Here is a 21,241-nt window from a genome sequence, read left to right as displayed (position 1 = left end):
TCCATCCATCCACCCATCATCCATCCATCCATCATCCATCCATCCATCCATCCATCCATCCATCCATCCATCCATCCATCCATCCATCCACCTCTCCCGTCTCTGTGGGTAACTAAACCACTCCAAGGTAAATCCCATCAGCATTCCATTGGAGGCTCCCTCATTCACAGCAGCCAAGCCCATGAAGAGCAGATTCTTGCTGTTAAAAGTCATTTGCTGCTGGGGTGAATTACCAGCTCTTGTAAACATTGTGCCTCTGATGTAATTTATCCTCATTTAGCTCCTGCTGTTGTCCTGTGCTGTCTCTGAGCGAGGCAATCCTGGGTGTGCGGGCTCAGGCATGGCGCTGCATGTGGAATGTTGACAGAGCAGTGTTTGCAGTTCTGCTTCTCTACCTGGTGACACTTTACAGAGTTGTTTTGTGCTGTCATGTTCTCACTAAATAAGGGTTTAATGTTAGGGTTTTTTTTCCAAAAATTATATTTTAGCAAATAAAAGTTAACAGTACTGCACTATTTTCTAGCTGTGGACAGCTATTAATTTGGGGGCAATTTTTAGAAGCACTGGTTAGTTGTTCTGAGACTGACTTTCCACATCCCACCCACTCCTCAAATCTGGGCCACTGCTCCCTGCACAGCCTGGGGCCCTGAGGAGTAGCATCCATTCCTGCCTCGAGTTACCTGCAGATGCTGGAACTGCAGGCAGGAGCACCTTGGGAATACATTAATCAGCATAACTGTCCTGCTTCTTTCCCCTGGAAAGGGACACCACCTCTAATGCCTCATTAGCCATTGGCGTGGCCTTGGGAGCTGGAGTTGAACCCAGTGAGCTGCCTGTGCCCAGAGCAGGTGCTGAAAACAGCCAATTCCCAAGGCAGCCCCATCCTTGGGTCAAAAACTACTTAGGGATGTCTCACCGCAGAGGAAGCAGTGACAGAATTGCAGCTGCATGAGCCACAACTGCAGTGTCTCCCTGCTGCTGCATGCGACAGAAAGAGGAGGCTGAAGTGTCACTGGTCTGAAATGCTGACAGCTCCTCTTTGGGAAACATGAGAAGGGGTAGTGTGGGAATCAGAGTCCTCCATCTGTTGGATGCCTTCTGTGGCTCACCTCGAAGCTCCTGAAGGTCCCAGGATTCCCAGGATGTATTCCAGGGAGCTGGGCAGTGATAGGAGCAACTTCCTGTGAGGTTCTGGGGATGACCCCAGGCTCTATGGGTGCTGGGTTGGATTTGTTGCACTAACTGGGGATAAACCTTGGCATAGGACCCTGGTGCTGCTGTGACACCATGATGGGGGGGGGGGGGGGGTGGGTCACTGAGCGGGTACCCTCCTGCAAAGGAAACAACTGGGAGATCTCACTCCTGGGCTTAAGATCCATCCCTCTGGACCCAGCTTTTCCTCTTCCTGCCCTGGCCACACTCATGAAATCATATCATGGACTCAAAGAGTGCTTTGTGTTGAAAGGGACCTTAGAGCTCATCATGGCTTCCCCACCCTCCCAGGGAACAATTCCTTCCCAATATCCCATCCATCCCTGCCCTCTGGCACTGGGAAGCCATTCCCTGTGTCCTGTCCTTCCATCCCTTGTCCCCAGTCCCTCTCCAGCTCTCCTGGAGCCCCTTTAGGCCCTGCAAGGGGCTCTGAGCTCTCCCTGGAGCCTTCTCCTCTCCAGGGGAGCACCCCCAGCGCTCCCAGCCTGGCTGCAGATCAGAGGGGCTCCAGCCCATGAGCAGCTCCATGGATTCCTCTGGGCTCTCTCCAACAGGTTCCATCCTTCCAGTGCTGGGACCCCAGGGCTGGATCCAGTGCTCCAGGGGTCCCACACTGGTCCCAGACAGGTAGGGGAAGGAGGTTCTGGACTATGCTGAACTCCGGGATGCCATGTGGGAGTTTTTCCATGTTATTTCAGGGAATGTGACTCCAGTGTGACACCAGACATCAGCAGCACACAAGCACTGCCCTGCAGGCTCCCAGCAGTGCCCGGCGGTGGGAGCTGCGCCGGCCCCCGGCCGCATCCATGATCTTGATTCTCTCCTGCAGAAACTGCAAGGGAGCATCCCCAGCGTTCCCAGGACCCTCGGAGTCACTGTGATGATGAAGGCAGCCCCGCAGAGAGCTGCTGGCACACTGGAAATGACTTTCCCAGGTGGATCAGCCCCCCCCCAGACTCTTTGTACCCCTCACCTTCCTCACTCGGCAGTGCCTCACCAGACTGGAAGTGCCTGCTCAACTCTTCCTGGGATCCTGCTGAGCTCCCTGGGGTTTTCCTTTGCTACGGCTCCTGCCTGGAAAGCCGCAGCTTTAACTCTGCCTCGGCTGACCTCGCTCAAGTGCTGCTTAAATTGCCGGCAGTGATTTGGAAGTCCCATTGCTGGTTATTTCCAGGTCTTTGCTCCCGGATATCGCCCCCTGCTCTAGCCGTACAAGAGGTAACAATTAGGAAAGAAAAAGTAATAATACACATAATTTGCTCCAGATTTAACAGCCCGGGGCGATGGGCTGGGCTGGGGTTCCCCCTTCTCCCTCCCAGGCAGGGTCTCTTGTGGGGTCGGGGCTCTCAGGCGGAGACACGCAGCGAGTTCTGCACTTTCACACCGTTCCTGCTGCCAATACTCCTTGTATTGGATGCTGCAGATGATCCACAGCCAGGGCGAGGTGGGAATGGTGAGCAAGGAGCGTTATCTTGGAGGATGTGTGTGTAGGAGCTGAATGAACCCAGGCATGGCTCAGCATCTGCAAATCCAGGGAAGGGAACGGAGCTGGGAAGGGGCTGGAGCCCCAGGAGAGGATGAGGGAGCTGGAAAGGGGCTCAGCCTGGAGAAAAGGAGGCTCAGGAGGGACCTTGTGGCTCTGCACAACTCCTGACAGGAGGGGACAGCCGGGGGGGTCGGGCTCTGCTCCAGGGAACAGGGACTGGAGTAGAGGGAACGGCCTCAGGCTGGGCCAGGGGAGGCTCAGGTGGAATTTCTGCATGGAAAGAGGGGTCAGGCATTGGCATAGCTGCCAGGGCAGTGCTGGAGTCTCCATCCCTGGAGGTGCCCCTGGCCTGGTACGGCAGAGATTGGCCAGTGAAAGAGAGTGGCTCAGCTCTGCTCTGGGGTTTTGTGGCTGCTGTGGTGGCACACAGAGCTTTGGGCTGTGACTCCAGGGGCAGTGGGGTGTGGGGTGTTCAGTGTCCAGGAGGATCTGTGGGCTCTTTGGGATGGCTGCTCTGCATTCATCCCCCGGGGCTCTGATGTGGTGACCCTGCCTGATGGGCAGCAGGGCTGTGGCAGAATTGTCATCTCATCCCCACCAAAAGAGTGGGCAGAGCCTTCAGTGCTTGTTTTGGGAAAAACCAGAACATTTATTAAGTCAGAAATGGCTGCTTGTGCCTGGCAGGGCAGTGGGGCCAGGACACTTCTCCATGGGTGTGACAGTGACAGGGCTGCACAGTTGTGAAGGACCTGCCTTAGCTCCCAACCACTGAAGGACAAGGGCCCCTTGTCCTCCCGAAAGCTTTGCCCAGCCATTTGAGCCAAACCAAAATCTTTGTCAGGAGAATAAATGGCAGTTTATAGCTTGGTAATTTCCAGACCACCCGGCGTGAGGGTGAACCCAAAATGGTAACAATGCATGGAATTGTAGGAGATCCTGAGCTGGAAGGGACCCACAAGGGGCACTGAGTCCAACTCCTACATCCACAGGAACTGAGGACGTTCCCAGGAGCAGTGGGAGAACTCTCCCAAACAGGCCTCATCACCACGGACAGCAGCTTCCAGGTGGGAAGAGGTCCCAGCCCATCCCATGTGTCCCTCCCTAGGAGCAGTTCAGCTGAGGGAACTCCTGGGTGGCACCTGCCAGGTTCCCGCAGCTGCAGGGGACACAGGGGACACTCCGTGTCCTCATCCTGGGAACAGCCAGCTCCCAGCCTGCGCTCTGCCTGCCTGCCACCAGCGTTCCCATCGCTTTGGCTTTGGCTCTTCCTCATTACCTTTCTCCAACAGCAAGGAAGAGGCATCGGAATTACCCTGTGCAGGAGTTCCCTCCAGAACTCGTCTTCTCCATTGCTGGGAACTCTGGGCTTGTTCTGGTTTGTGGCGGCTGTGGTGGCACACAGAGCTGTGGGCACACAGAGCAGGGGCAGTGGGGGGGAGCAAACTAGGCTCATCTTCAGCTGTAGGTGCCATCTCCAGGGAAGCTTTCAAACCTCCAGGAACCCTTTATACCAAAATATGTTGCTACTTTTATCTGACATTTTTCTGATCTGCTGATAGCAAGGAATCCTACACGTATCATCTCCTAGCTCTGGTTGCTCTAATATGCTCAAAAAAGAAAGCAGAAGGCATTAAAGCAGTTCTGATACTTGACAAAATGATGTGATTCTTTATTTACATGAGGCTGAAGCTTTTGGCTGACATTTTTCACAATAAAATATGATAGAAAATATTCATCTGCCTGCCATGTTCCATTTTTAAACAGGAGATTCTAAAGAAAGTCCTTAATTTCAGCTCAGAAGTTTGCTGTAATCACACACCCCAGCTGCAAAAATGGGAACAGAGACTGCAAAGGACAACAGAGCTTTTTTATAACCTTCCTCATTTCTGCTAGGGTGGAAAACTTGTGACAATCTTCCTTAGACTCATCCTCCTGCACGGCTTGAGCGATGGTCCCCTGTGAGCTCGGAGTTTGTGCCTGTATGAAAACAGCTCACAATGATTAATTTTTGTTGTATTTGTTAGTGGTCCTTGGTTGAGGTTTCATTCATGAGCTGATACTCAGTCCTGCAAATGGATTCATTATTCATATGGATGCTGGAGGTGCAGGGAAATAATTTTTACTCTCCAGTGTTACCAAAGGCTGTTTGTTGTGATGACTGACTGCTAATTAACCATTCCCTGCATGTGCTGGGCCGGGTGGGACAACTTCTGCAACTTTATTGGGGTACTGAGACACTTTACCAGGAGGGCAACAATTAAAGATGAATGAAAATCATCATGATTTACTTCAGCATCCAAAAGTAGAGACCTGCATGCTGAGAAAGTACTGGGAAAACATCAAAAAACACGGAGAAACCAGCAGAAAATAATCAACAGTTACCTACCCAGTGCACGTGTCTTAATGGGCACTAAAGGGTTTCTGCAATATTCCATGTTTTTTTTCAGAGAAAGGAAAGGTTGGAAATCTACTTTTGATATTCTGAGGAAACAACACAGATTCAGCAGCTGGGGCTTGACAAAAAAACATGAGGTATCAGCTGACTTGAGAGGGAAGTTGTGAGAGTTACAGACAGCAGGCATTCCCAGGCTGGCAGGCAGCAAACACGGCAGCTGTGAAATCCCGGACACTTCCAAAAGCTGCCTCCTTTGCACAGATACTGATGGCACAGAGAACAAAGAGCTCTCCAGGCTCAGGGTGGGTTTCACTGGCACTCAGTGGCTTCACAGGAGGCACTTCTGCCTGACAAAGTGAGGGAAGAGCTGCCCGTGTTCTGCACAAAGCAGGGTTCATTTGGGTAGAAATGAGCTCCGTACCACAGAAAATGGGCTATTATTGCACTCCCTGGATCTCCATTCATCCCCAGCCCATGTGACTCCAGCTACAGCCAAGTCAGTTTGAATTAATTTTTCAAGTGTGGCTTCGTGAGACAATGCATCAGATGTTTTATTAAAACTCAGACAGGCTGCTGCTATCACAGGCCTTTCTTGCACTAATTAGGGGCTTCTATTATTAAAAAAACACAGCAATCAATCCTTCCAGTAATGTCTTTTTGCGATTCTGATACTCAGAGTTCCATCCTCCTGCACGTTTATAGGTTTAATATTTAGCATGCAGTACACTGGTTTTCCCAGGACTGGGGATGTACCACATGGCCCCTGGCCAGCCCCACTCGGCTGAGCTTTGTTTGATGGGGCTCTCGCATCTGCTTTGCTTCCCCCTCTCCTGCCTCGCCTCTGCTCCCTAACAGAGCAGAAGGAAATATCAGTGGGTTTGTTCATTCCTGAAATATACTCTGTGCCCTTCTGCCTCTGTCAGCTGTGTTCCATGATCTGCTGGAGGTGTGCTTTTGCCGTAGATGCTGTTCATTAATTTCTGGTTTTCCTTCTTCTCATTCTCATTATTTTATACTCATTATTTTATATACTTATTCTTAGTATTTTCCCAACATTACAGTCCAGGTTCCATGGTTAAAGCATCCCTGGCATTCCCAGTCACTGGAGTGGCTCCACAATCCACCTGACCTGTCCAAATCTCCTGGATATGAGGCTCTCAGTGATCCCTGGCTGTCATTGTTTGATCAAGCTTGGGCAGATGGAGGAGGCTTCATTTTGCCTTGTCCTGTGGACAAACCACGATCCCAAATGTGTGGGCATGGCAGAGCTCACTGCCAGGCCCTGCTGAGCAGCCAGGGTGGGGGTCAGGCTGAGGGACACTGCTGACCTGCCCTGGAGCTGTCCTGCTGGGCTGGGGCTGGATGCAGAGCTCTGCTCAGCACCAAACCCCAAACAACAGGGCTGGGACCTGTTCCCACTGTGCTGGGAAAGGTTCCTCATGGCAGGGCAGGATGGAGCTCTGGAATATTCGGGGCAAATGTTTCACTAAGGAGGAAAGAGTCTGGGCTGGACAAGAAGACAGAGGCAGAAATGGATGCTCTGGGTCAGGTCAGGTGCATTTTCTAATCTGTGATGAGCTTAATTCTTACCTGGCCCAGGACATGGACCTGACCTGGGAAAGCAGCAACAGTGCTGTGAGGGAGCCCCAGCCTGGGACAGACAACAGACAAGGCCCCGGGTGACATTCGTGGTCCGTCCCCAGCCCTGGACATGCTGAGGGCAGGAAAGGCTGTGGCACAGAGGAACTGAGGCCCACAGAACTTCCCAGGCGAACCATGTTCTCCAGAGCTATGGGAGCACAAGGCTGCTTTGGACACTCACACTGGGTCCTTCTCACTCACACCTGGGATGTGTCCAGCAGCTTTTCATGTCCTTGTCCAAGGGGCTGGAATGCTCCCTGGGCACTGCCACTTTCCTGCACATCTTTCTTAAGAGCAAAAAATTTCCTTGAAATTCTTGCCAGGGATGGGTGTGTCTGCTCCAGCTTGGCTGCAGCGTATGGGCTTCCTACAGGAGTTTTGAACACACAGTCCTGGCCTGATCCCAGCACCCTCTGTTGGGGAAGATGAAATAGCAAGGCCCTCTAAATATGAGGGCCTGGCAAAAGAATCAGAGAATACAGATATCGAGATGAAAACGAGGTTTGAAATACCAAACCTTCATTACTGAGCATCCCGAAAACAATAATGCAATCCCCCTTTCCTGATAGAACCTAAGGTCAAATGGAATGTCCTGTCTCACCCCCCAATGTATGGTTCATCCCATACCTGTAACCCTCCCCTGAAGTATCAGGTATCTGCAACCCCATTGGCCCAAGTCCTGTCCCAGCCCACCTTGAAGCCCCCTGATAAGGTGTGGCCGAGGGACCGGACGCTCTCTCTCTCGGACCTTCCTGCTGGGACGCCCACCTGGCACCATCTCTCTCTCTCCCCCCGCTCTCCCCGGGCCTGCCACGAGTTGCGGCTAGCAACTCTAAGCAGGGCCCTTCATCCTTTATAATAAACCCTATGCTCTAAAGACCGGGCCTCAGAGATCCTTCGTTACCACCCACCCAAACCGTCCTGGAGTCAAGCAATCCCCGCACCCTCCAAGCTCTCAGGCACTTCAGTCTGGTTGTGGATCACAGCAACTTCCTGTGAGCAATAACCCATGGAACCATGGAATCAAAAAATCAGGGAATCACAGGCTGGTGTGGGTTGAAAGAGACCTTGAAGTCCATCCCATTCCACCCCCTGCCATGGCCGGGGACACCTTCCACCATCCCAGGCTGCTCCAAGACCCAGTGTCCAGCCTGGCCTTGGGCACTGCCAGGGATCCAGGGGCAGCCCCAGCTGCTTTGGGCACCCTGTGCCAGGGCCTGCCCACCCTCACAGCCAGGAATTTATTCCCAATATCCTGTCCATCCCTGCCATCTGGCAGTGGGAAGCCATTCCCTGTGTCCTGTCCCTCCATCCCTTGTCCCAAGTCCCTCTCCTCTCCTAAGTTCCTCTTGGAGCTGCCCTTCAAGAAGATGAATGTGACAGAACCAGGACAACTGCTGTGACAGGGTGACAAGAGGGGACACCTGTGCAGCTGAGAGAACTCCCGTGGCAGATGCTGTGAGAGCACAGTCACAGCTGCTCCCACCATGCAAAACTCGGTTATTTGGGAAAATTTCAGTGTGAGTAAATGAATGACTCAGCATTACTCCAGTGAGCAACAGAACAGCTCCGTCTCTAATAGAAACAACTCAAATCAATTAACAAATTCAACCCTGAGTAGCTCACTTGCAGGTATTTAATATGAATTGCTTCATGGAACTGATAAATCTTTAGAGAAGAGGCAATTAGCTCTACTGCAGCTCAGTAATTACTGACTGTAACACTCTCCACGATAGATTCTGGAGAACAGAACTGGCAATAGCGAAGGCAGCGGGACCTGCAAAAGCAGCTCAGCCCCAAGAGCAAAACCACCCAGCGTTAAATGTGTGTCCATGTGGCCAGGTCCTGCACTCTCTCCTTGGATACATTTTGACCTGCAGGAATCAGGAACATGTCCCCTGACACAGAATTTTGCCAGCAAATGCAGCATTTTTAAGTTGCCAGACCAGATTTTCCTACCAATTTTTTCTCCCATTGGGAAAATAAAATTAACCTGGAGCTGGTGGTGGCATCTAGCACCCAGATGAGAGCTTTCCCTTGGGTCTGTGTGAGGAGGCTTGTTCTGGCAGCTTGGTGGCCAGGATTTGGGCTTGAGCAGAGGTGCCAGTGTGGAGCTTTGCTCATAATCCTGTGCCATGAGTCTGGAATGGGCAGGGAAGGTTGCACCAGATGATCCTTGCAGCCTGACTCCTCCTGGGATTCTTTGAGAATGAAGAAGATGCTTGAAGCTCAGCCCTTTGGTCATGGAAGAGCTGTCTGAACTGGCCAGGGGAAATGCAGGAGAGCTTCCAGTGCTGGCAAACTGCACAGGATTTTACCTTTTCAGCCCTCTGGAATGGACAGCCAGGGCTGGGGCTACTGGGGGAAAGATGTTGCATCCAGCTGCAGCCCGAGCACACCATCCCCCTGGATGGAAGACTTCAACTTTGCTTGGAAACACCCTTGATCCTCAGGCAGCTCTGGTGCTCCTGGCCCTGGTCTGGAGGCACAGGCTGCCCGTGGATGATGGTTTATAGTTCTCCCTCAAAGAGAACCTTTGCCCAGCCTGCACGGAGGGAAAGGGCCCAGCTGAAGCATTGCTTGTGTCCCAGTGTTTTGTTTGCGGTTGTCCATCTTCTGAAGGATCTTTTTGAAGATCCTGTCTCTTCAGGAGCACCCTGTGGAGTGAAGTCTTCCCTTCCCAGTCCAGGTGAGTGCATCCAGCCCTGTGTTTTCAGGGGACCTACAACACTGCAGGAGAACAGGTCCTGGAAACCAGCTTGGCCTTGCCTGAGCTGCTGCAAGGTGCATTCAGGACGGTCCATGAGATCCTTTTGCCTGGAATCAGTGTCACCTGAAGGGCTGTCTTCTGAGAGCAGTGTCTTTGGCAGATCTGTGAACCAGCCTGAAACTGAGCAGGCTGCCAGGATGAGCTTGGTAAGGATCATTTCCCTGAGGGCAAATGGGTCCTGCTGCTGCTGCAAACACCCCTGGGGAGTGTCCCCTGTGCCAGGTGTCCCTGTGAGCTTGGCCCTGCCTCTATCCAGCCTCCTGGCACAGTATTCCCAACACTGCTGGGGAACAGGGATGGCTGCAGGGAGGGTAAAGCAGCAGGGCCCTGTTTGCACCACATCCTGCACATGCCAGAGCCATTCCGAGGGCTGAAGAGAGCTCTGCTCAGGCTTGACCTTGCTGTTCCAGCCCTGGCTCATTGGTATGCTGTGAGCTGGGCACAGAAATGAGTGGCTTAAATGCAGCACCATGCAAGGAATACATTAGAAAGACTCACCATGGAACAATGTGCCCATAACTGGGCACCACAGAGCGCACAGAGCTCACCCTGCCTGCTGCACTGACTGCTGAAAACCTGCCTGAACTGGGGACAGTCTGCTCCATAGAATCTCTGCGTTGCAAAGGGTGAGAGATCTCTGTGATGTGCACAGAGGGCACCAGATTTACCCTGCCTACCCCCGGGGGAGCCAGGACTATGTCCAGTGCTGGTGCCAGCACTCTGCCTGCAGCGTGAGAGCTCTCCACACTCCACACACACAGCAGGCCCTGGGTGGGTGCTGTGTGTCTGTGAGCTGGGCAGTCTGTGCACAATTCCTTCCCCACGGGGAGCCCTGGGCATGCAGAGCTGTGCTTTGGGCACACCTCCAGTGCTGCCTCTTCTCCAGGGAGTGGGAAGGGCTCCTCCTGGCCTTTGGCCCTGGCAACAGGAGAGTGGCTGCCAGGATCTAGGTCCAGGCTCTCTTTAACCAAGTGGAGTTTGCTGAATTCCATGGAGGAGACCCCTGCAGCCCTGGGGGTGGGAGCAGCCAGCGCTGGGGAGGGGATTGGTGCCTGCACAGGGCGAGCAGGGGCTGGGTGTCCCGGGGGAAGGTGCCAGGCAGGTAGAGAGGGGAGCTGAGGATACTGCTGGGTGCAGCTGGCAGGGTTTGTACATGCAGGACATGGAGGGGCCTGGCAGCTACAGGGAAGGGAGCTGGCTCATGGGGATGTGGAGTTCCAGATCTTGGGAACAGTGACAGTTTCAGCATGGAACAGTGGCAGGGATGCTCAGATGTGTGCAGCTGAGCTCCTGCAGGAGGAAACAGATGGGGGCAGGGGCAGAGCTGTCTGTGAGGGAGGGTCTCAGGAGCAGAGGCAGGGCAGGAGCCATGGAGTGAGCTTGGAGGGCAGGGGGGAAGGACACTCATGCTGTGGCTGTGGGCAAGGGAAGCAGGGGCTGCAGGGACACGGCAATGTGTGTGCTGTGCCTCAGCCAGGGCACACAGGACCCGCTTTCCACATCTGGTTTGCTCTCTGTATTTATTAAGAAAGCACACAGTCATTTTTTCCTTTTGCATTCCCCCCAGCTGCACTCAAAGCAGCTTCCCCCAGCTCAGCCACCTGTGACATCCTCATACACCAAAGGTGCTCCTCAGAGGAACTTAGGAAGCACTACAGGAATCTGGAGCTGTAGGTCCTGTGGGTGCCAGGGGTGTGGATCCAGCTGGATGTGCCTAGCACAGGGAGCTGGGCTGTGGGGCCATGGTCTGGGGGTGACTCCTGTAGGGATGGGGTGATCCATCTGAAATGCATCGTTCATCCCTGGAGGTGTCCTACGAAGAAGATGCAAAGTTGAATTGACTGAGGTCCATCAGAAAAAATGTGCCAGTTTTCCCTCCCACGGCAGCTGGGCCTGTCCAGATCTGCCTCACCTGTCCCAAACTCTGCTGGTGCAGTTGGGGAAGGTCTTCACAAGGGCCATTGCCCCGAGCAGACAGGTGACAGATGGCAGAGGCATTGTGGCACTGCCTCTTCCTGTTCCTTTCCAGCCGCTCTGTCTTCTCCCAGCTGAGGAACAGCTGAGGGCACTTGGAATGTTCAGCTGGAGCAGAGGTCACTGAGGGCAGAGCTCCCCAGGGGCTGCAGCTCCTCCCAAGGGGCAGCTCCTATCTCTGCTCTGGGACAGGGACAGCACCCAGGGAACAGCTGGAGCTGGGCCAGGGCAGGCTCAGGCTGGAGATCAGAGAAAGGCTCTTCTCCCAGAGGGTGCTGGCACTGCCCAGGCTCCCCAGGGAATGGGCATGGCCCCGAGGCTGCCAGAGCTCCAGGAGCCTTTGGACAGCGCTGCCAGGGATGCCCAGGGTGGGGTTGTTGGGGGGTCTGGCAGGGCCAGGAGCTGGATCCATGATCCCTGTGGGTCCCTTCCAGCTGAGGGTGTTTCACAACTCTGGGTCTCACCCGGAACTGTCCTGAGCAGTTTTGTGTTCCCAGCTCTGGGAAAGGGGATTTGTGTCATTGACTGGCGTGAGAAGCCACTACCGACTTCATTGTGGGGCTCCCCTCTAGGTGTAAGGAGACACAGAAATGAGCTGCTGAAGACCACCCCTGCTCCGATGTCACATGCCTGGCAGAGCGTCCCGCGGGTGCACCGCGCTGTAATGAATGCTCAGAGGGAGTGACCCCAAAACAGCCCCGGGGGAGGTACCGGGGGGGGCTCTGAGGCTGAGGATGCTCATTCCGGCCGAGTCTGACCGCCTGGCAGGGATGTCCCGGCTGTCCCTGCCGCCGGCGGGGCGCTGCTGCCGGGCCATCCCTGCAGCCCCTGCGGGAGCGGGGAACGATTCAGATGGGATCGCAGCCCGGGCCGAGCGCAGGGGGGCAGCGGAGCGGGGCCACGGCACGGGCAGGCTCGGCTCAGTTCTGGAACAGGCCAGAAGATGTAGCTCTCTAGCACCTTTTGTGACTCCAGCTGGCTCTGAAGCCCTCCCTCCCACTGCTGCAGCGCTCCCTGATCAGAGCCAAGCAGCGCAGACTGCAGAGACAAAAATAGGCTGGGATCGTGAACCTAGCAAAAGTTTCCAGGCGAGTTTTACTCTAGTTTGAGAGGAGATCTAGGGCTGGGCACTGAGAGGTTTCTTTTCCTATCAGAAGGGATTTAAACTGATCACATCAAGCCCTCCCATTAGCCACCGATGTGATTAATGTATCCTGTATTGTTACAAAGTGATTCCACGCTGTAGATCTTTCTGAATGCTCCCTGAATTTATTATTTCCTTGTCCCAGTTGCTATTGGTGACGGCCTTGGTAAAATCCCAGGCAACATATAGAATGCAACATACATGGAAATTAGTTGAATACTTATCACTATTATAGTCATAAAAGGACCTATTTATTAAATATATAGCTTAAGTGACACCTTAACAGCCAGAGGTACTAAATGACATGGGTAACATTCATTTGTATGTTGGTACATTGGTATGATAGTGCTCCAGCTACACTGAACTTTATTACCAACATCAAATTAAGATATATTGTGGGTAACATCATTAGGGCTGCTTGGACTGAACTGAATTTAAATAATGTCTTTAAGATGCAGATTTTTTTCCATGACTTCAAAATGCTCCCCAGCTAATCCCCTGTGGCCCAGAAGTGCCAGCCATGAGCAGGAGCCTCCACTCGGAGGAGTGCCCTGATTTAATGATGTCCTTCTGCTGAGATGAGCTGCAGGTCCTCAGCAACACCTGGAAGATGCTGCTGCACTGAATAAAATTTCCTGGGGTGCAAGATCAGTGTTTTTGTGTAGATGAATGGGGATCTCACTGCTTAACTCATCACAGGGAAGGCACCAAGATCACAGGGAGAACATCTCTGATTTGGGCAGCTCTTTAATGCCACAGCCAGAGAGAATATTGGGACTGGAATTAGGGAAGACACTTGTAGCAGGCAATGGAGAGAACTGCTGGAAGCCAGAAAGGCTTTTCAGCATTCAAGCAGCAATCAGGTGGTTTTTCTACAAGAACCACTGTAACTGAGCCAGGAGTTATAGAGTGTGAGGAAGGAGTCACAGGGTGAGATTCTTCAGCTGAACTTCTGGGCTTAATTTTCAAATTTTAGGTTGCCCATAACAGTCACCAGTTGATGACAGATGTGCTGCAGCCATGTGAGATGTGTCTGGACCCTGATCCTCTCGGTCCCCATGAAGAAAGCATCTTCTTACAGGGTCTGGCAGGGGAAGGAACAGGAATGTCTTCCTGTAAACCTGGCACCCTGGCACCCCTGAGGCTACTCCAAAATCCTCTTGATCTCTGCATACTTCCAGGGATGGTGACTCCACCACTGCCATGCAGCCTGTGCCAGTGCCTGAGGACCCTTTCTGTGAAGAAAATTTCCCTCTGTCCTGGCTTGTAAGATAAGCATATATTCTATTTGCCATCTCTCAGAGGTGGGGCACGTATCTTCTGTTAAGTTGGGCAGTTTTCTTATCTCTTCCAAGAACAATGTCTCCCTCCGGGGAGATATCTTCTGTTAATGTGCCATTGAATGGCTCACTGCATGACTGATAAAGTTACATCATCCCATTGTAAGATGCTCCAGCCAGAGGGAGGAGCCAAGCATCCCTACCTGCATAAAATCAGCATTTCTTGGGACATCAACTCAGCCTCTTCACTGGATTCCCAGAGGAAGACCAGGCCCATCTACTCTATCACCAGACCTTCAGAGAAAACTACACCCTTCTACTGGATCATCACTTCAACAGCATTTCATCTGCCACTCCAGGAGCAGGAGGAGCAGCCACCATTTAACTGGACTATCCCCAACACCCTGACTCATCAGGGTGTCAGGTTTCTGACTCTATCAGTAGTTTTGTTTGTGCTAATTACATTTTTTTAAAATTTAGTTTTTTCCAAATAAAATACTGTTATTCCCATTCCCATATCTTTGCCAGAGAGCCTTTTTATTTTGAAATTGTGGTAATTGGGAGGGAGGGGGTTTACCTTTTCCATTTCACGGGAGGCCCTTGCCTTCCTTCACAGACTCCTGTCTTTTCAAACCAAGACACCCTTATAGCCAGCCTGAGCCTCCCTGGCACAACTTGAGGCTGTTTCTTGCAGTTGTGTCAGTCGTTACCAGGGAGGAGAAAGTGACACCAAAGGAAACCCCCCAAGGGTGGAGAGCAGGAAGGCTGTGGAGAGCAATGGTGGGCTTCTGAGTTTCTGCTGGCACTGTGCAGTGGCACAGAAACAGGACAAGACTAGCAAATAGTCTCTGCTTGCTGGGATGTGTCTGCATCCCAAACCCTAGAAAGCCCAGTAAAGCTGAACTGTCATCTCTTTAAACATTAAGATTTTCTTCCAATTGCTTTTCACAGCTGGTTTTGGCCTGGCCTCCTGAAACCTGGCAGAAGTTCCTTGGAGAGCTGGAGGTTGAGGAGGGGCTCAAGCCCTGACTGTCCCAGCAACACCCAAATCTTAGAGATCCAAAATTCAATAAATTAAATCAGAGACCAGGTATTCAAGAATTTTAGTTTCTCTTCTGGAAAAGCTGCCTTTGACCTGGGTTTATACACAACCCTTCTCCAGAGCCTGGGCCATGACTTGGTAGTGTTTAAAAAGGTTCAATGCTTTCAGGTCACAGAATTGGCCCCGCTCATCCTGACCCTCTCTAGAGGAAAGGAGCAGGATCAGAACCTTCCTCTGCTCAACAGCCTTTGAAATCAGTCTGGTTGAAGAAAGGTCAGTTTGAAGCCACACGTGTTGCACGTGGTCAACATTGCTTGGGATTTTCTGTATGCAGAACCAGAGCTGTCAATACTCAGAGCCTCATCACAGCCCACCTGCCTTTACCTTCAGCTGCAGCAGGAGCCTTGGAACCTCCCAACTTCCAGATGGGCTTGAAGCGAGATCAGATGGGCTGGTAAGAGACTCTTTAGCTTTGGGAAGGGATCCACCCTAGCCCTACATCTGGCTTCTCACAAGGATTCCCAAAGAATGGGAAGGGGCTGACAACTCATCTCACCTGTCCTGACACAGTGCTGTGGGTCCCATGGCATGGGATTGTCTGTTGTTTGTTCAGGACTGCAGATTCCCTGGAGCAGAGCTGCTGCATGTCTGGGCACTGCTGTTCTGAGAGGTTCTGCATCTGGAACAAGCTCACCTTGCTACCCTTTGATGTAGGAGAGCTGCCAGCGAGATTGTGTTACCCACAGGAGCAAGAAATTCACAAGGAGAAAAAGCCAAATATTTGTAATCCTTCTAAAAGCAGGCTTTGCACTTTGGGGCTGGGTTCAGGGTTTCCAAGGTCCAGCCTCTCTTTCGAAGCAGTGATTTTGCATTCCAGAGGTGGGGTTTCTGATAACATCTCAAGGTTGTTGTTGAACTCCTGCTCCCCATCATGTTCTGCAGCCACAAGGGCACTGACCTGAGGATCACAGAATCGATAATGTTGGAAAAGACCTCAACAACCATCGAGTCTAACTGTCAACCCTTCCAGCTCCACACCTTGGTGCAAGGGGGAGCTCTGTGAGCCATGTGGGATTGCTAATAGGGCTCCTGAGGACTTCCTGCAGCAATACCTGAGCCTGTTGTATCAATGTTTACAGGAGATCAGCTTTAAAATGCACGTCCCTTTCTCTCTGTGCCTGGCTGCCAAGCACCAAGGCCGGGGCAGGGTCCCCAGCTGGCCCCACACGCGGACGTGGCGCGGGGCTGGTGTGGCTCATTCCGTTTCAGGGTGATTATTTGTGTTCCTTATGCCAGACCTCATTGCATCCACGAGCTGCTCTGCCTCTGTTTATTACATGGCCATTTGCACTTTCTGTTAATGTGCATTTGTGATGCAAGAGGTGTCCCTGCCCAAATCTGAGGCTCCTGCTGGCGCGTCCGTCAGCCGGCGTGTGTGGGGACAGGGATGTGTGGGCTGTGTGCACAGGCTGCTTTGCCTATCAATTTGCACTAATTGCAGAGGCCTAAAAGTACAGTGAGCTGTGCAGTCCTGCATGCCTGCCTTACGGAGGGCAGGACAGCAAAATGTTGGCAACGTCTGGTGTGGAGATACTCACCTGTAAAAGTCAAAGGATCTGCAAGGTCCTGCCCCAGGGAGCTGATGGAAAACCCCATTGCTGGGTGTAGCAGCCTGGAGGGAGTTAGAGGGTGGCTGTGCCTCAAACACTGGTGTCCAGGGAAGTTAGAACAGGATGTGCCTGGAAAGGGGCTGTACAGAGGTGGGGCAGCTCCTTTCTGGAGCCCATTTTCCTGCTTAGGTCCATGGGGACCACACAAAGCATAGTGCTAGTGCAGAAGTGGGGTCAAGGAGTGGGCAAGATCAAGAGAGGGGCATTGAGACCACCAAAAGACCCTCAAAGCCACCTAACCCATTTCCAGACAGGTCCAGAAGAACAGGATGAACATGCTCACCATTTACACAACAAGTGAGAAACCCAATTCCAGGGTGGGGAAATCTTTCCCTATAAAAATGTGCTGTACAGAACCCAGGTGGTGCCCCTAGACTCCCTGTGGGCTGGATTGATGCTGGAACCAGGGCTGGTGATCTCCTTTCCTCTCCTCTCTGCTCTCTTTCACTCTCTCCTTCCTCCCTTTTCTCCTTTATTCTTTTATTTCTCTTCCTACTAGAAGACAAGGACACAACAGACCAGTTTCTATGTCTTGTTTGCTAATAAAGCTATAAAACTTTGTAAGCTTTTTTTTTTGTTTGTTTGGTTTTTTTGTTTTTTTTTTCTTTTTTTTGGGGGGGGGTGGTGGGTTTTTTTGTGGGTTTTTTTTTTTTTTTTTTTTTGACCCTTTCTGGTTTTTGCCATTCTTTTTCAACCATGGGCATCTCTGGATCTCTGGATCTTGGGTCCTCACTTCCTTGTAGAAGTGGGATGTGTCACTGTGACATAGGAGTGTCACAGGGTGACACAAACACAGAATGAGGGTTGTTCTAGAAGAGGTGACAGCTTGGACTCCTTCTTCTAACGTTGGCTTTTCTCCCTTCCTCTTTGAAAATACACATCTCCCAACCCTAGGGACTGCCTATGCCAAGGCCCTACCTGCTGTCACACCATTTTCCACACATTTCAGTTCTCAGGAGTTCACAAATTAAAGCAGCTTGATTATCTCACAGGGGATGAGGCAGAAATTGCTGACTGTGGTTTTGTCCCTTTGAAGGTGGTGAGGTCTGTATCCAGCAGTGCATGGACAGAGCTCCAGACATCCCGGCAGCTGTCCCCAGGAGCTGCAGCTCTGGCAATGGAATGTGGGACTGCAGGAACATAGCTCTGGGAAGAATGGGTGCTGGGATATTCACTTGACACCACCAAGGTCATCCCACCCCACTGATGCTGGGAGGCCAGGAGAACTGGAGCTGCTCCTACAATGACCTGAAAGGAGGCTGGAATCAGGCTCTGCTCCCAGGGAACAGACAAGGAAAGGCCTAATGTTGTGCCAGAGGAGGTTCATGTTGGACACCAGGAAAACTCTCCTCACTGAAAGGGTGGTTAAGCTTTGGCACAGGCCTGTGCTGGAGTCACGATCCCTGGAAGTGTTCAAACAACAAGCAGACGTGGCACTTTGCATTGTGGTTTGGTGGGCCTGAGCTGTTTGGTCAAAGGTTGGAGTTGATGATCTTGGAGGTCTTTTCTGGCCTGAATGATGCCATGACCCTCACAGGCAGGAATGCACACAGGGAAGCATATCCTGGAATCAGGCCCTCATTATTCCAGAGCCCTGTAATGGCTCAGCCACAAAGCTCCCAATGGCTTTATAATTATATGAATATAAACAACATCCACAAACTCGTGCTCATTAATGAACGAGATCTTAGAGAGGGGCCATTCAATGCACAGAGCAATTAACACAGCAGTTGATTAAGGCAGCTTGAGGATAAGTCCTATGAAGAATTCAATATTGCTGCACTGCTTCATATAGAGGCTTGGCAGAGGCATAAAATCATGACAAATGTGACCTGTTAGCATCAGGAATTCAGGGTCCCTGGAGAGGCAGGAATTGCTCCATCCCTTTGGCTCCCCTGGTCCCCAGGGATGTTTAATCACTGCTGTGCAGAAGGGCCAAGTGCTGGGGTGATCCCCTGCCTGCAGATTCACAGCACCTTAAACTTGTCCCCCGTCAGCTATCCAGGAGGTGCCATCCATGGGGAGGCAATTTCTGCTAGGATGCAGCAGCCCATGGAACTGGGGATGTTTCCCAGAAAACAGCGTGGGACCACTCCCAGGCCCAGCCATGGTCTGTCACTGCTCGGATGTGCAGCCACCCACAGAGCAGAAAGAAGGCTCTGCACACCCCCCCATCCTGGGAAAAAGAAAATGATAGAGAGAATGAGTGACCTCTGTGAGGCTGAGCAGAGAGGCACTCAGCATCTCAGACCTCAGCATCTCACCCACCCTGGGCTTTCACCCTGGATTAAAGCAGCCAAACATGGGGGGAAGTGCTTGGAAAGGGGAGTCATCCCTGCCTCAGGTCAGAGCATACAAGAGGAGAGTGAGAGAAAAGAGTCACAGAGACACTGAATGGTTTGAGTTGGGAGGTATCTTAAAGCTGATCCAGTTCCACCAGTGGCAGGGGTTGGAACAGGATAAGCTTTAACACCATTTTCAACCCAAACCATTCCATGGTTCTGTGATTCTCTGTGTCCCCAGGAATGCTGCAGGGTTCCATGCTGCAGGGTTCCACACCACCTCAGCCCAGCCACATCTTTGGGAATGTGACAGGGATGCTCTCTGTGTGTAGGGTGAGCCTGCTCCAGCAACCACAGGCACTGCAGCCTTGTTGGCACAACAGCTCCAGGGCCTCAGTTTCCCCTTCCAAAGGATGGAGGTGGCATGTGGTTCCTGCCCTTTGCTGAGTGCTCTGGGTCCCACAGAGCCTCTCACCTGCCCTAAGCTTTGCTGTATTATGATTGCTAGGAAGGAGAGGCTCCTCATTGTCCTAGGAAAATACTGCTTTCATTCAGAGCCTGGAGCATTTTCCAAAAGTAATTAACTGGAAGAAGCTGCTAATTAAAAGATCTGGTGCCTACAGAAGTGTTTGGCAGAGATAGGTGTCACCTTGCTGAGTCTGACATGCTGAGATACAACACTTGAGCTCTCAGCTGCCACCAAGCCTGGCCTCTGCTGCTGCCAGTCCATCCCAACAAGATCTGAGCTGCACAGGCTGGGCCCCAGGCAGCATCTGCAGGAGCTCGGTCTCCCCTGCCCTGTCTGGGAACAGGCTGATGTCAGGCTGTTGAGCCTTGCACATTCCAAGATCTGTCACCTCGTATGAGGTGGCACCGTGTTCCTCTTGGTCCTGGGGTGCTGGTCACCCACCCCTCAGCCCCAGTACCTGGGGCTTAGTTCCCACACTTCTGAGCAGGACCAGGAAGAACACGGTGCAGAAAAGTCTCTTCCTCACCCCAGGCATGTCCTGCTGAGCAGCAGCTGCTCAGGGAGTCAGGAAATTGCAGCTCTGAGCTGGGCCTGGCCAAAGCTCAGGGAAGGAAATTGCAGCTGAGCTGGGCCTGGCCAAAGCGGGGTCAGTGAGCTCAGCTCTGCCGTGGTCCCTCCGAGCAGGCAGTTTTGAGGGTGTGCTGTGAGCGCTGGGCCTGGCTCAGGTGTGGCACTGCTCCTCCCACTGTGGGTACCTGGTACTGCCCTTTCAGCTCCACCCTGAGTTCTACAGCAGCAGCTTTCCAGAGAGGTTTGGTGTGTTCCACCTCCCTGAATGGAGAGGCAGGAATGCCTTCTGCCACGTGAGGAGATCCATTCCGGCCTTTCTGGCTGCGGCAAGCCCTGTCTCCTGCCCTGGGTGGTGTGGCACTGCTGGACTCAGCACGGAGCTGCTCAGCTCCAAGCACACCATGGCTTTGCAGCACTGGGCTGTCCCCAGCACCGAGCTGCTTGGCTCTGACCTGGCAAACCTGAAGGAAGCAGTGTTCCCCTCTGGAGTGGCGGCACAGCCTCGGGGGCAGAGATTATGTGTGGCAAAGACCCTGTGGACACCAGGGAGGTTCCACAGGACTCACCAACTGCAGGAAGATCCCTCAGGTGCCTGGCTGAGCTCGGCTGCTCACAAATAATCCAGCCAAGAGAGAGGGAGGGAGGACTCTGAGGCACGAGGATCTCTGGGATCACAGGGAATTAATTCTGCTGCTCTGGCGTGAGCAGTAGGAGCTGCTCTTAGCAATCAGTCAAGTGTTAATTTGCATTGTGTGTAATGTGACCGCGGGTGGGCTCATTGTCACCCACCCGCTCTGAGCTCCAGAGCGCTGGAGACAGAGCTGGGCTCCTTCTGTTCGGTTTGTTTTGTTAACACCAAGCAGTTTTACAGCTCCTGAGGTGAGAACTGTGCCAGGGAGGGGGGACCGCGAGTGTTGGAAGGGTGGGCAAGGGTGGCCCTGGAGGGGATCTACAAATACTTCCAGAGCAGCTGTGATGCTGTAGGCACAGAGTCCAAAGATATCCACAGGTGCCAGCCCAGGGCAGGGAGAGCATTTCCAGCCAGTGGGGCTGGTCCCAGCACCCGGTGTGCCCCAGTGAGCTCAGCCCTCAGAACAAACTCAGTGCCCTCAGCTGCTCCTTTTCAGCTCCCCTCGAGACCCTGTGCTGGGGTAACGCTCTCCCCGTGTCTCTCACTGCCCTTGGTGTGGCTCTGCTGCCACATTCCCGTTTTTCCTGGCTGTGCATGGATCACTGCCAGGCACGAGGAGCATTATGCTCTGTATCATGTCCAGCAGCTCTGTTGTGTCAGGCACCATCTCTGGGG

Source organism: Vidua macroura, chromosome 18, assembly GCF_024509145.1.
Source record: "Vidua macroura isolate BioBank_ID:100142 chromosome 18, ASM2450914v1, whole genome shotgun sequence".
Classification (NCBI taxonomy): Eukaryota; Metazoa; Chordata; class Aves; order Passeriformes; family Viduidae; genus Vidua; species Vidua macroura.
The sequence above is the reverse complement of the archived record's forward strand: the minus strand, read 5'-3'. Positions refer to the sequence as shown.